The sequence below is a fragment of the Bubalus kerabau genome, chromosome 23, assembly GCF_029407905.1.
Source record: "Bubalus kerabau isolate K-KA32 ecotype Philippines breed swamp buffalo chromosome 23, PCC_UOA_SB_1v2, whole genome shotgun sequence".
Classification (NCBI taxonomy): Eukaryota; Metazoa; Chordata; class Mammalia; order Artiodactyla; family Bovidae; genus Bubalus; species Bubalus kerabau.
The window spans coordinates 1,847,149-1,862,103 of NC_073646.1; positions in this window are offsets into that span (position 1 = coordinate 1,847,149).

A 14,955-nucleotide genomic window follows, 5' to 3' on the forward strand; every position below is an offset into this window, starting at 1 on the left:
TTTCCTGGATTTTCTGGTTTGATCTCATTGCTGTCCAGGTTACTCTCAAGAGTCTTCTCCAACACCACAGTCCCAAAGCATCAATTTTTCGGCCTTGTTTATCGTCCAACTCTCACATCCATACAGGACGCTGGAAAAACCATAGCTTTGACTACATGGACCTTTGTTGGCAAAGTGATGTTTCTGCTTTTTAATACACTGTCTAGGTTTGCCATGGCTTTTCTTCCAAGGGGTAAGTGTCTTTTAATTTCATGGATGCAGTTCCTGTTCTTGGAGTCCAAGAAAATAAAGTCTGTCACTGTTTTCATTTTTTCCCCCATTTACCATGAAGTGATGGGATGGGACGGGATGCCATGATCTTCGTTTTTTCAGTGTTGAGTTTTAAGCCAGGTTTTTTTACTCTCTTTCACTTCATCTAGAGGTTCTTTAGTTCCTCTTCACTTTCTGCCATAAGGGTGGTGTCATCTGTATATCTGAAGTTATTGATATTTCTCCTGGCAATCTTGATTCCAGCTTGTGCTTCATCCAGCCTGGCATTTCACATGATGTACTCTGCATACTGGTGACTCAGCTGGGAAAGAATCTGCCTGCAGTGCGGGAGACCTGGGTTCGATCCCTGGGTTGGGAAGATCCCCTGGAGAAGGGAACAGCTACCCACTCCAATATTTTAGCCTGGAGAATTCCATGGCATATTATAGGAGTCACAAAGAGTCAGACACAACAGAGCAATTTTCACATAGTGACTTAATCTCTGCATAAAAGTTAATTAAGAAGGGTAACAATATACAGCCTTGACGTATGCCTTTCCCAAGTTGGAACCAGTCCGCTGTTCCATGTCTGGTTCTAACTGTTGCCTCTTGACCTTCGCTTGGTACCTGGGGAGGGTGACATCTCCCAGTGCCCTCTCCTGGACGGGGAGTCTAAGAGCCACAGCGATTCCCAACATGACCGGCAGAGGGAGACATTGGCCATGAAATGAGGTAAGGAAGCAGGGAAGGTGGTCTGGTTTTCCCATCTCTTGAAGAATTTTCCACTTTTTGTTGTGATCCACAGAGTCAGAGGCTTTAATGTAGTCCAGGAAGCAGAGGTAGATATTTTTTCTGGAATTCCCTTGCTTTTTTTAGGACCCAGCGGATATTGGCAATTTGATCTCTGGTTCCTTCTTCTTTTCTAAATCCAGCTTGAACATCTGGAAGTTCTCAGTTCACATACTGTTGAAGCCTAGCTTGAAGGATTTTGAACATTACTTTGCTAGCATGTGAAATGAGCACAATTGTATGGTAGTCTGAACATTCTTTGGCATTGCCCTTCTTTGGGATTGGAACGAAAACTGACCCTTTCCAGTCCTATGGCCACTGCTGAGTTTTCCAAATTTGTGGGCATATTGAGTGCATTACTTTCACAGCATCATCTTTTAGGATTTGAAATAGCTCAGCTGGGATTCTGTCACCTCCACTAGCTTTGTTGGTAGTGATGCTTCCTAAGGCCCACTTGACTTCACATTCCAGGATGTCTGGCTCTAGGTGAGTGATCACACCATCGTGGTTATCTGGGTCGTGAAGATCTTTTTTGTGCAGTTCTTCCGTGTATTCTTCCCACTTCTTCTTAATCTCTTCTGCTGCTGTTAGGTCCATACCGTTTCTGTCCTTTCTTGTGCTCTTCTTGGCCAAAAATGTTCCCTTGGTATCTCTGGTTTTCTAAAGAGATCTCTAGTCTTTATCATTTTATTGTTTTTCTCTATTTCTGTGCATTGTTCCTTTTAGAAGGCTTTCTTACCTCTTCTTCCTATTCTTTGGAATTCTGCATTCAGATGGATATATCTTTCCCTTTCTCCTTTGCTTCTTGCTTCTCTTCTTTTCTCAGCTATTTGTAAGGCCTTCTCAGAAACTGTTTTGCCTTGTCGCACTTCTTTTTCTTGGGCATGGTTTTGGTCACCACCTCCTGTACAAAGTTACAAACCTCCATCATAGATCTTCAGGCACTCTGTCTATCAGAGCTAATCCCCTGAATCTGTTTGTCGCCTCCACTGTATAATTATAAAGAATTTGATTTAGGCCATACTTGAATGGCCTGGTGGTTTTCCCTGCTTTCTTCAGTTTGACCCTGAATCTTGCAGGAAGGAGCTGATGGACTGTCACAGCCAGCTCCAGGTCTTGTTTTTTCTGACTGTGCAGAGCTTCTCCTGGAGGAGGAAACGGAAACCCAACCACCACCACCACCCCCGCCCCTGCCCCCAGTATTCTTGCTTGGAAGTTAGATGGACAGAGGACACTTGTGAGCTACAATCTATGGGGTGGCAGAGTCGGACAGGACTGAGCTCTGAGGACCACCGTAGAGTTTCCGTCTTCAGCTACAAAGCATATATTAGACATATTAATGATTAATTGAGTTTATTTGTTTCCAAACTGAATTTGTGTCAGAGAAATTGAACTTCAGACATGCTGGGACTGCCCAGCACCCTTTTCCGCAGCAACGTTCAGACAGCGATCTGAGGCTGCACTGGGATCAGCAAAGCTTTGAGGCCCCAAGGCTCCCGGACAGACTTTGCACACCCAGAATAAACTCCTTCCACACCCAGGGACAGGACACTCCCTTCCCCCCAGGGGAGATCTGCAGGACAACCCAGACTGATCCTTCATGAGTCAGCCCCTGCTTGGACCCTTCCCTGACTGGGCCCAATCTCGGGGAAGCTGAGGTGAGAGGAGGAAGAGATGGAGGAGGACGAGGGCCAGATGATGACCAGATAACAGGAGCTTGGAAAGCGCCTGCCCCTGCTCTCTGGGCTCAGTGACTGCTGTTCTGGGTGCAGGGGCCCCTGAGCCACAGGCAGGGCAGCACAGCTAGGAGGTGGCCTGGCCCGGGCTGGGACACAGGCTGCGGCTCAGCGTTGGATTGCGGACCTGGCAGCTGGAGCAGCTCTTCAATGATATGGTCCCAGTGCCTGTGGAAGCTCCTGGAAGGGAGGGCGAAGCCCCTGGGAGGGAGCAAAGTAGCTGGTAAGAAGGGGAAGCCCCTGGTAGGAAGGGGGGCACTGATAGGAAGGGGGGCCCCTGGTAGGAAGGGGAAGCCCCTGGTAGGAAAGGGAGCCCAAGGTAGAAAGGGGGGCCCAAGGTAGGAAGGGGGGCCCCTGGTAGGAAAGGGAGCCCAAGGTAGGAAGCGGGGGGCCCTGGTAGGAAGGGGAGCCCAAAGTAGGAAGGGGAAGCCCCTGGTAGGAAGGAGGGCACTGGTAGGAAGGTGAGCCCAAGGTAGGAAGGGGAGCCCAAGGTAGGAAGGGGAAGCCCCTGGTAGGAAGGGGGGCCCTGGTAGGAAGGGGAGCCCAAGGTAGGAAGGGGGCCCCTGGTAGGAAGGGGAAACCCCTGGTAGGAAGGGGAGCCCAAGGTAGGAAGGGGGGCCCCTGGCAGGAATGGGGAGCCTATGGTAGGAAGGGGGTCCCTGGTAGGAAGGGGAAGCTCCTGGTAGGAAGGGGGAGCCCAAGGTAGGAAGAGGGGCCCCTGGTAGGAAGGGGGAGCTCCTGGTACGAAGGGGGAAGCCTCTGGTAGGACACTAAAAGTCCCTGGAAGAAAGATAGAAGGCCCTGTTCAGGAGGAGGAAGCCCCTGGTAGGAAGGGGAAGGTTCTGGTAGGTAGGAGGCATCCTCTGGTCGGAAGCAGGAAGCCCTTGGGCAGGAGGAGGAAGGCCTTGGTAGGATGGGGAAAGCTCTAGTAGGAAGGGGGAAGCCCCTGGTACTAAGTGGGGAACCCCTGTGAGGGAAGGGGAAGCCCCTGGTAGCAAAGGAGTGGCCCTGGAAGAAAGGGGGAATTCCGTGCTAAAAAGGGGGAAGCCGCCGGTCTGAAAGATGAAGCCCCTAGTAGGAAGGGGGATGTCCCTGATACAAAGGGGGAAGACCCTGGTAGGGTGCTGAAGTCCCTGGAGAAAAGATGAAAGCCACTGGGAGGAAGGGGGAAACCCCTGGGAGGAAGAGGGAAGCCCCAGTTGGGATTGGGGTTGCAAAACTACACAGGAGAACTATCCCGAAAAGATTAATGATCCAGATAACCATGACTGTATGATCACTCATCTACAGCCAGACACCCTGGAATGTGAAGTCAAGTGGGCCTTAGGAGCATCACTAGGAACAAAGCTAGCGGAGGTGTTGGAATTCCAGCTGAGCTTTTTCAGATCCTAAATGATGATGCTGTTAAAGTGTTGCACCCAAGATACCAGCAAATTTGGAAAACTCAGCAGTGACCACAGGAATGGAAAAAAAATCAGGTTTTCATCCTATTCCCAAAGAAGGCCAATAGCAAAGAATATTCAAGCTACCGCACAATTGCACTCATTTCCAATGCTAGCAAAGTAATGCTCAAAATTCTTCAAGCCAGGCTTCAGCAGTACGTGAACTGAGAACTTCCAGATGTTCAAGCAGGATTCAGAAAAGGCAGAGGAACTAGAGATCAAATTGCAACATAGAGAAAGCTAGATAATTCCAGAAATGCATCTACTTTTGCTTCCTTGATTATCTAAAGCCTTTGACTGTGTGAATCACAACAAATTGTTGAAAATTCTCAAAGAGATGGGAATACCGGACCACCTTACCTGCCTCCTGAGAAAATCTGTATGCAGGTCAAGAATCAACAGTTAGAACTGGACATGGACATGGAACAACGGACTGGTTCCAAATTGGGAAAGGAGTATATGAAGGCTGTATACTGTCACCCTGCTTATTTAACTTATATCTAGAGTAAATGACGTGAAATGCCGGGCGGATGAAGCACAAGATGGAAATAAAGATTTCTGGGGGAAATATCAATCACCTCAGATATGCAGATGACACCACCCTTATGGCAGAAAGTGAAGAGGAACTAAAGAGCCTCTTGATGAAGGTGAAAGAGGAGAGTGGAAAAGCTGGCTTAAAACTCACCATTCAAAAAACGAAAATCATGGCATCTGTTCCCATCACTTCATGGCAGATAGATGGGGAAACAGTGACAGACTTTTATTTTCTTGGGCTCCAAGATCACTGCAGACGGTGACTGCAGCCATGAAATTAAAAGACGCTTGCTCCTTGGAAGAAAAGCTATGACAAACCTAGACACTTATTAAATTGCAGAGATAATACTTTGCCTGGGTGGCAGGGGGAACCCCCTGAGATGGATGGGTAGCCCCTAGTTGGGAGGCAGGTGGTAAGAATACACAGAAGAACTATGCAAAATAGATGTTAATGACCTGGATAACCACGATGGTATGATCACTCAGCTAGAGTCAGACATCCTGGAGTGCGAAGTCAAGTGGGTCTTAGGAAGTATCACTAGGAGCAAAGCTAGTGGAGGTGATGGAATTCCTGCTGAGCTATTTCAAATCCTTAAAGATGATGCTGTTAAAGTGCTGCACTCAAGATGCCAGCAAAACTGGAAAACTCAGCAGTGGCCACAGGACTGGAAAGGGTCAGTTTTCATTCCAATCCCAAAGGGAACACCAGTTTGGACTATAAAGAAAGCTGAGCGCCGAAGAATTGATGCTGTTGAACTGTGGTGCTGGAGAGGACTCTTGCAAGTCCCTTGGACTGCAAGGAGATCCAACCAGTCCATCCTTAAGGAGATCAGTTCTGAGTGTTCATTGGAAGAACCTGATGCTGAAGCTGAAACTCCAATACTTTGGCCACCTGAGGCGAAGAACTAACTCATTTGAAAAGACCCTGATGCTGGGCAAGATTGAAGGCAGGAGGAGAAGGGGATGACAGAGGATGAGATGGTTGGATGGCATCACCGACTCAATGGACATGAGTTTGAGCAAACTCTGGGAGAAAGTGAAGGACAGGAAAGCCTGGCATGCTGCAGTCCATGGGGTCACAAAGGGTCAGACACAACTGAGCGACTGAACACAACAGCCCCCAGTTGGGAGGGGGAAGGCCCTGGGAGGGAGGGGGCATCCCTGCAGGAAAGCTTGGACCCTCTGTGCCCATGTCCCGTTTATGCACTTGGGGTCCAATGGGTCAGCTGAACCCCTGAGCTGCGTTGGCTGGGTTTCCAGACCACAGGGGCCTTGGAGGGCACGCTGCCTGAACTCAGCCCCCTGGTTAGAGACCCAAACACAGGAGGGCAGGGCCAGGTTCACCCCGGCCACAGCTGGAGTTTTGGGTCATGTGTAGGGGCTTGGATGCAGCCATCAGCCGTGTCCCTGTGCAGGTGATGATTAGGATGGCTGCCCCGCAGGGCCCTGGGAAGGGTACCCTGTCCACTCCCCGTCCCGAGCTCCCAGAGGACGCCTGGCCTGGAGGGGCCTCAGAGCACAGAACCTAGGTCCTCATATGGACACCTAGGAGAGGCACCCTGCCCCCTCCATCTGCTCGCCGAGAGCCTGGCCCCAGCCTGGACCACAGGGCTGGGGGCTGCAGCCCCGTCCCCGCACCGGGCTGACGCAGAGCCCGTCCCTCTGGAGCGGCGTGCCTTGTCGCCATCCCCAGAGGCTCCTGCTGGATCCAGCCTGGGTCACCTCTGCCCAAGGCCCCACCAGCTGTGTCCCCACTGGAAGTTCCCAGATGGGGACCCAGGGGCCTGCGTCTCCTTGAGAGGCCCAGGTGGCCATGATGGACCCAAGGTTGCTCTGCCGCCAGAGGCAGAGATGCAGCCATCTGGTCTCCTTGGCTCCCCCTCGCCCTCCCACTGTGCCACCTGGAATGTCAGCTCAAGGAGCCGCTGGCCTCCAGGCAGAACACCGGCCGGGCGCGGGGGACAGGCCCCCCCTCGCCTGGCTCTCCCGGGGCCAGAGGAACGTTTTCATAACGAGAGGATTTGAAGTGGCTCAGACAGCCCTGAGCCTGGCCTTGGCACAGTCAGTGGATGTGGGGATCTGGGAGCAGGGAGGGGCCCGGGTGCAGGAGGAAGACCAGGCCCCGCCCCCAGGGGAGGAGCTCAGGAGGGCTTCCAGGAGAAAGTGTCCCCTGGGCGAGGCTTGGTGGGCACCCAGCCCAGGTGGTGGCAGGCGCCCCCAAGGCTGGGTCTGACCCCCGAGGAGGTGGTGGAGCCTCTTCCCTCGGGGATGTGAGGCCCAGGACCGGAAGAGAGACAGGAGACGTGAGCCTGGGCAGGCGGGCTGGCTGGAAGCAAAGCTGCAGCGAGAGGCTGGCCCCGGCCGAGCTGGGCTCCGAGCCACGTCCCCCACCCGGGCAGCCGGGTGGACGAGAGGGAGGCTGACGGGCTGAGGATGGGCCCCAGGCAGCGGAGCAGGCAGGGGCTGAGGGCCGCGGGCACTGCCCTGTCCATGCCTCACCAGGGAGGGCGTCACACGCAGGACCCAGTTCACCTGCCTGAAGGCCGGGGCTGCGTGTGGCTGCTGCAGGCGTCATGCCGGGTCAGCCCAGAGGCTGTGTGGCTGGGAGCCATCCTGTGACCCTGCCTCCATTTCCCCATCTGCGAAATGGGGGTGCGGGCGGTCTCCCAACCTGGTGAGGGAGGATGGAGGGAGGTGTGTGTGTGCAGCTCCTGGGTGGGTGTCACCTCATCTGGGCGGCCTGAGGCCCCAGCCTGGTTTCCACCCTCAGGTCTTTCCCGAGTGAGGTCTCTGCTGCCTGAGTGGAGAGGTGGCCGCAGGTGGGCTCGAAGGCTGGGAGGGCCTGAAACCAGCGATCCTGTAACAGAAGGCACGTGGACGCCTCACTCTTGACAGAGGAGGAGGAATCACTGGACGCAGACTAAACGGTGCTTATTAAGGTGGCTTCACAGAGAAGCTTCTGCCCAAGGCCCTGGAGCAGGACAGAGCTCGGGACGCGAGGAACGAGACAGCGCCTGCAAAGCAGGGGCCGTGGCTCCCCTGGCAGGCTAGCCAGCCAGGAGGCCACCCGCAGGCCTGTCCCCATCTGTAAGTCACAATTATAAGCCGCCATGGGAGGTGAGAGCCGCGCCCGCCGGGCACAGAGCAAACGCCGCCTGAGCGTGTCACCATCGACACTGCTTCTTTACGTGACCCTGATCCTGGGAAAGACTGAGGGCAGGAGGAGAGGGCGCGACAGGATGAGATGGCTGGGTGGCATCACTGACTCGATGGACGCAAGTTTGAGCAAGCTCTGGGAGTTGCTGAAGGACCGGGAGGCCTGGCGTGCTGCAGTCCATGGGGTCACAGAGTCGGACACGACTCAGCGACTGAGCAACAACACACAGAGCATTCACCGTGTTCACCATTTTAAAGAGTCCAAGTTGGCCGCATCTATCACATTCATCCAGTTCCAGAACTTTCTCGTCACTCCGTCCCTGTTAGCGCTCACTCCCAGCCCCCCTCCCCCGGCCCCTGGCACCCCCTGATCCACATTCTGTCTGTGGGCCTCCAGGTTCTGGGTGTTTCGTGTGAATGGAAACACAGGTATGTGTCCTGTGGCATCTGGCTCCTTTTGCTGCACACGCCAGTTTCAAGGTTCATCCAGGCTGTAGCCTATGTCAGCGCGTCACTCCTTTTCTCGGCTGAGTAATATTCCACCACATGGATTATCCTCATCGCTGGTGGGCATCTGGGTTGTTTCCACCTTTCAGCTGTTGTGAACATGGGCATCAGGCTTTTAGTTGAATGAATACTACTTTCAATTCTTTAGGGTATGTTGGTATTACCCAGACGCCACCTGAAAGTAATAAAAATCTGACGGGCTGCCCGCCACCATCACACCCCCATGAGTTTGAAACCCAGCACAGGCTGGGCTGTCCTGTGGGCCCAGCCATTTGGGTCAGCTTTTCTGGAAGTGGTTGGGCAGGTGACATGAAGACATGCTTCTGCATTCAACGTGGCACTTCCAGCCCCTGAAGTCCAGTCCTAGGAAAGATTGAAACCAAGAGGGAAGCTTTGAACACAAGAAAAAAGTCACCTGTACCAAGCTGCACTGCAGTGGAGTTTATAAGCAGAACAAAGCGGAAAGAAGCAGTGTATCTAACAGTCAGATCGGTGCAGCAACAAGGAAGACACAAGTGTGTCCTTGATGGACACACGCGTCTGGGATCTGGACGCAGACGAGCGAGGCCTGAGACGAGTCCATGGAACAGAGAATGCTGAGACTCAGGCTCTTTAATCCCAGCCCAGGGCAGCACGGCTGTGCTTCTCACAGGGAGGGAGCTCCCCGTCCGTGGAGGAGTTCAAGCAGTCAATTGTGGGGATGTGGGGTTGAAGCCTGGAACCAGAATGGACAGGCCCTCTGTGACGCCTGAGGGCGCTCTGACTGCCCACTGCAAGGACGCCAGCGCAGAGCAGGCATGGGAGCAGGACCTGGAGTCCGCCTCCAGGGGCTGGACAGAGGCGGCATCACCAAGGGAGGGCCCATCCTGGTCTCTGGGGGCCCCCGTGAAAGATGAGTCCCTGGGGCCCTTCACCCATGGTCCAGTGCACCTGGACTCCGTTCGCCTGTCCTGTGGAATGGCAGAGGGAAGGGGGAGGCTGGGGGATGCAGCTTCTCAGCGGGGGACCTGCCATCTCTGAGGTCGAGGTGGGCCTGGTGCACAGGGACCCTGGACAACAGGGGTCTTCTCCTCATGGCCGGAGCCAGACCCCAAGTCCCGTGTCTGCACGGGGTAGCTCGGGAGAGGCCCCAGCGGCCCCTAGAAGCTGGGTAAAGCCCCGTGCCCTGCTCGGGTCAATAACACAGGAGCAGAAGTGACCCAAGTCACTCACAGGCAGAGATCAAAGAGCCGGCGCCGGTTCTCCTTCTGCCCTGACCCTGCTGGGTGGCCACTGACATGTCCCTGAGTGAGGATGGTGTGGGGCAGACCCTGGACAACCCGCCAGGGACCGAAACGCCTTTGCTGTGGGAAGTCACCACGACGACCCCAGCTGTCACTATGGCAAAGCCAGGACCTGGGTCACCCCAGGCTTCAGCACCCATCCTGGGGTGCTCTCCACCCCGCTTCCTGCAGACTCACCCCTCCTCCAGGAAGTCTGCCCTGATTGCCTCCTGCAGTCTGAATTGGCTCAGGAGCTCCTCCGTCCTCTGCCTTCAGCAGTCCAGAGTCAGGGGCACACCCAGTATTCACAAACTTTTGCTTGAGTAAAAGGAACTCAGACTCAGCTAAGGAAATATAAGAAACCAGCTTGAGGTGTGTGCAAGGAGAGACGAGACACTCCAGAGGCAAAAAGGGTACAAAGGGGTCCGATGGGCAACTCACAACACTCTTGGGTTTGAGCCACCTCCTGCCCACCGGCTAAACATCAGTTCAGTTCAGTCTAGTCACTCAGTCGTGTCCGACTCTTTGCGACCCCATGGACTGCTGCACGCCAGGCCTCCCTGTCCATCACCAATTCCTGGAGCTTACTCAAACTCATGTCCATTGAGTCGGTGATGCCATCCAACCACCTCATCCTCTGTCATCCCCTTCTCCTCCCGCCTTCAATCTGTCCTAGCATCAGGGTCTTTTCTAATGAGTCGGTTCTTCGCATCAGGTGCCCAAATTATTGGAGCTTCAGTTTCAACATCACTAGCATTAACTTCACTTGCATTAAAAAGACAAATCCAACAGTAGTGAGCAAACCAGACAAAAATTGCCCTACCCACTAGGATTTCTGAGGCCCCTGGTGGACATCAGCCAGTAGGTTTCAAGGCTGACAAACGAAATGTCATCTGGGGTCACATTAAAAGATGTATATGTTCCCAAATGAGGGAGGTTATCATCCTACTACCCCACTCAGCTCTGGCCTCACGTGTGGGAGATTGGAAGAGACTGTTCCAGGGCTGAGGGTGTTGGCTAAGTCCAGGGCGGAGCAGCCAGCGAGGGCAGGATTGACACCCCTTCTCCCAGGGGAATGGTCTCTGGAAGCACAACTTTGAGAAGAGGGTTCAAAGGATGGCTGAGCATCAACAGCTGCCCCCCGCCCCGCCGCATGTAATTCAGCCCCTCAAGTCTTGCTGTGCACAGACCCACCTTCTAACAGCGCCTTGAAGGTGTTCCTTGGGGTCTGACCCCCATGTGTGTCCTTCACGCCCCTCACCCTGGGGAACCTGCTGACCCAGCTGTAGACTCTTCAGGCCTGCTGGGGGTGCCGTGTGTGCTCTGAGTGGGCTCCTAAGCTGACTCAGTCATCCTGGACCCACCTCCCCCCTCCCAGTCCAAGAGTTTCTGCAAGAACAGCCAAATCCCTGACTTATCAGCTCAGCTTTATCTCCAAACCCTCCTACAATTTCCCAGAGAACAAAATTAAATACAGGATTTAGGGGAGATTTTGCGTCTGCATGAGCAGGGCCAGAAACAGGCTGACATGGCGAGGCCACTGATGCCGGAGGCCGAGGGCAGGTGGGCAGGCGAGGCTGCCCAGCTCAGCCCCCACTTGGCTGCACTCAGCGGCCACGTGCAGGGTCACAGGCCCCTGCACCCGTGTTCCCCTTCTACACCACCCCCACCTCATCACCCTGGAGAGCCTTCCAGAACCCCACAGAGGCTCCATCAACTGGCCCTCGATGTCCAGCATGGACGTTAAGGGCGGACACACGCATGGTCCAGGGCAGGATTCAACCTACCTCCCACCCGGTCCTTTCCTGGGCGAGGAAGCTGAGGCTGGGGGAGGTGAGGGCATCTCCGGATCGCAGAGCCCAGTCAGCAGTGTGGCTGGGAGCGGCCTCGGAGGCTCCCGCGGGCCTCCTGCCCACCCGCACCCAGGGGTCCCCAAGCTCGTAGCATCCCCAGGGACACCCCTGCACATGGCTTGGAGCGCTGCCCATGTGCCCTCACAGACATGCTGGGGGGGTGTTGGGGGTGACAGGAGGTCTGAGGTCTAGACCCTGGCCCACCACTGCTCTGCCCCAGTGATAAGCCATGCCCCTGAGCATCATGGGACTGTGCCCCTGAGCATCATGGGACCATGCCCCTGAGCATCATGGGACTGTGAGTCCTGAAGATTCTAGGAAGCTTGGGGTGGTCTTGGGGACCCAGGCTTGCAGCGGGGTCAGGAGTGAGGGCCTTAGGGTGGTCCCTAACTTGGCAGTCTCCTACAGGCTGACAGGTGGAAGCCAGTGGGCCTGGCAGGGAGCCTGGGGAGGGTTGCGCCCACCCGGCCCGCCCGCCCACCACCTGTCCAGACTCCTCGTTCCCAGGCTGGCGCCCACCACCACAGGCTCTGCTGGCCTCAGAAGGGCTGCGGGCTCTGGCGCCTTCACCCTTTCACCTCTTAGCCAGACTGGGCCTGGCCGAGCCCTGTGGAAGTGACTGGACTCACTGGCGACGGTCCTCCATGTCCTGGAGGCCCTGGTCCCCGGGGGGCAGGCGTGGGGTCACAGCAGAGGCCATGGGGTGCAGGGCATTGAGCCGCGAAAGGGTCCAGGGCCTGCCCAGCCCCCACCAGCTGGGCAACTTCACCTCTCTAACGGGAATAACGGGACTTGGGGGCCTTTGTGGGGAGCAGGGGCGGACGGGCGACGATGAACAGCTGGGCTGAGGTGTTCCCAGGGCGTAGGTGCGGTTGGGCCCCAGCTGGGGGACAGAGGAGCTGTCTGGATGCTGTTAGTGCTGGGGCCTGAGCCCCGGCCGAACCCTGGGTCTCGGGCTCTGGAACTGGCTCTTCTGGACACCCTGACCCTTGATAGGTCTCAGGGCTGCTCACACCCCTCCCCACCTTATGCCTCTGCAACCCCAGGAGAAAAAATGAGTGGGGGTCCCAGGGCGGCCGGGGGGCACGCCGCATCCCTGGCTGACCCTGAGTGGAGACTGTGAGATCCCTGGGGAAAGGGCCTGGAGGGGCCTTGAGGGGTCCCCTCTCCCCCTCTGCAAGGGGTGCCTCCCCCCACCCCAAGCTCAGCTGGCCTGTCCCCAAGGGGGGCACCACATTTCCCACCCCCATTCTCGACAGCCCCTGCAGGAGTGGCCCCAGCGACCTTGGACCGTCCGGCAGAGAGTCCGTGGGGAGAGCCGCGTCTGATGTTAAGAGGCTCCAGTGACATCAGCTGCAAGTGCTTCTGTGGGCAATCGAGCCGATTAGGGGTGTGCGGGCTCCAGATAAGAGCCCAGGTCACTCGGAGGACAGGCGCAGAGGAGGACCAGTGCAAACACGTACTCTCCACCCAATCCCTGCCTCCTACCCACCCCCTCACCCAGCCCCTCTGGAGGCTCCTGTCAAGGGCATGGAGCTGCCCTGAAGTCAGTCCTCCCAGACGAGCCCTCATCTGGCCTGAGCGCTGTGTGACCGCTGGCAAACCCCTAACCACTCTGTGCCTTGTCTGCAAACTGGAGGCATGGTCTGCCGTCGGTGATTATGAAGGGGTGTCCGGCTCTCTGCCTGGCAGGCTACAAGCCACGGTGGGCCAGGGGCTCCTGTCCTCTCGTGTGGGGGACTCTGGGACTCGTTAGGGAGGAGGGTGAAGTCTGACACTCCTCCGGTGGCCCCCAGGGGACCAGCAGCGGGGTCTGGGCTACACTACGGCCCCCGTCAGACAACTAGGGTCAGGGTCCCACATGCAGTGCAACTGGGGGTCCCCAGGCCCCAAACATCCCCACACAGGAGTCCCCAGGAGACCTTCACATCACCTTTCTGTGGGACGCCCCCCTCACGCCCCCCTGTAACAGCAGTTCTCAGCGGGGGGACTCTGCCCAGGGGACCCTTTGCAACGTCTGGAAGTATTCGTGGTCGTCATGATGGCCGGGGAAGGGGCCCGCCAGCATCCTGTGGGTAGCAGCCAGTGGCTCTGGTTACCTCCTCAGCACCCGCCCCCACCACTGGCTGCATCAAGCGGATGGCTTGTGGGGGTAGATCCTGCCCTGGAAGGGGCCTGGCTCTTCCTGCTGGCCATCCTGAGCACAAGCCTTCCTCTCTCTCCCAGACCACACTTTCCCAGCAGGAAAGCGGAGCTGGCGCCACCCCCCACCCCCAGAATCCTTGGCCAAGGGCATCCCAAGAACATTTGAAGGGACGTCTAGCCCCCGGAGGCGCCAGGAGCCAGAGGCCCCAGAGAGGACACAAATAGCCCCAGTGCAGCCCCCCAGGGGCCGCGGTGGGAGGCCGGGCTCCACCCAGCACTCAGCCCAAAGAGCCCTTGGGCTCTGAAAATAGAGGACGGCGGCTAAACGCATACTGAATCCCAGAGGCCCTCACGGCAGCGGTGCATGTGGCGTGGAGCCACTTAGCCGAGAACCAGGACCACTCAGAGTCTCCAAGAGGGAGCAAGCGGCCAGTTAAGTGCTTGGAGGAGGGGGGAAAGGTCACTGCCAGGCCTGGACAAGGGGGCGGCTGCAGGCCTGCCGGCCCGCCCTCCTCTGTCTGCCTGCCGCCCCCATGCCAGCACCCCCAGCCTCCCCACAAAGCCCCCCACACCTGTACCCACCGTCCTGCCCCGGACTACGTGCTCTCTCTGCCGAGGGCCCCCACCCAGCTGGGTTTCCCAAGCTCGGGGGCCAGGGTGAGGGTCCCCAGGTAATGTTTGCGTTCCTGTTTCATCTCCTCGATTCCTCTGGTCTCTGGGGCTGTGGAAGCGACCTCAGGAGTAAATTCAGCTCCTGGATGTTGTCCCTCCCCAGGCAGGTAGGCCCAGGCAAGCTGGGTCACCGGCCTGGGCCCCCGGGGGGCGATGGGCTCCAGAGGTCAGTGCAGACAGAGTCCGACAGGGACGGGGCCCCAGGAGGAGGGGGCTTGGTCACTGCCCTCTGAACTCCAGGTGCTCCCTGAGCTTGGGAACCCTCCAGGGGACTGTCAAGACCGTCCTGGAGGACCAAGGTTCGGGGGCCACGCAGGCATGAGGAGGCCCCCGACCCAGGCCCTGAGCCCATTGGAGGCCAGGGGAGGCCCCGAGGTGGGCCTGCCAAGACCAGAGCCTTCTGTCTCTGGTCTCTGCTCGGCCAGGTACTTCTGGGAGCCGACAGTCCCAAGGCCAGAATGGATGGTGGGCAATGGAGCCCAGATGGGACTCCCCCCACCCCACCCGGTGACCCACAGCTGCCCACGGCAGCAAGTCACCCTGGAAGCACCCAGTGTGTGCCCAGAACTCCAGGAGTTAGCCGGGGCTTGGACGGGCCCTGAGTCCACCAG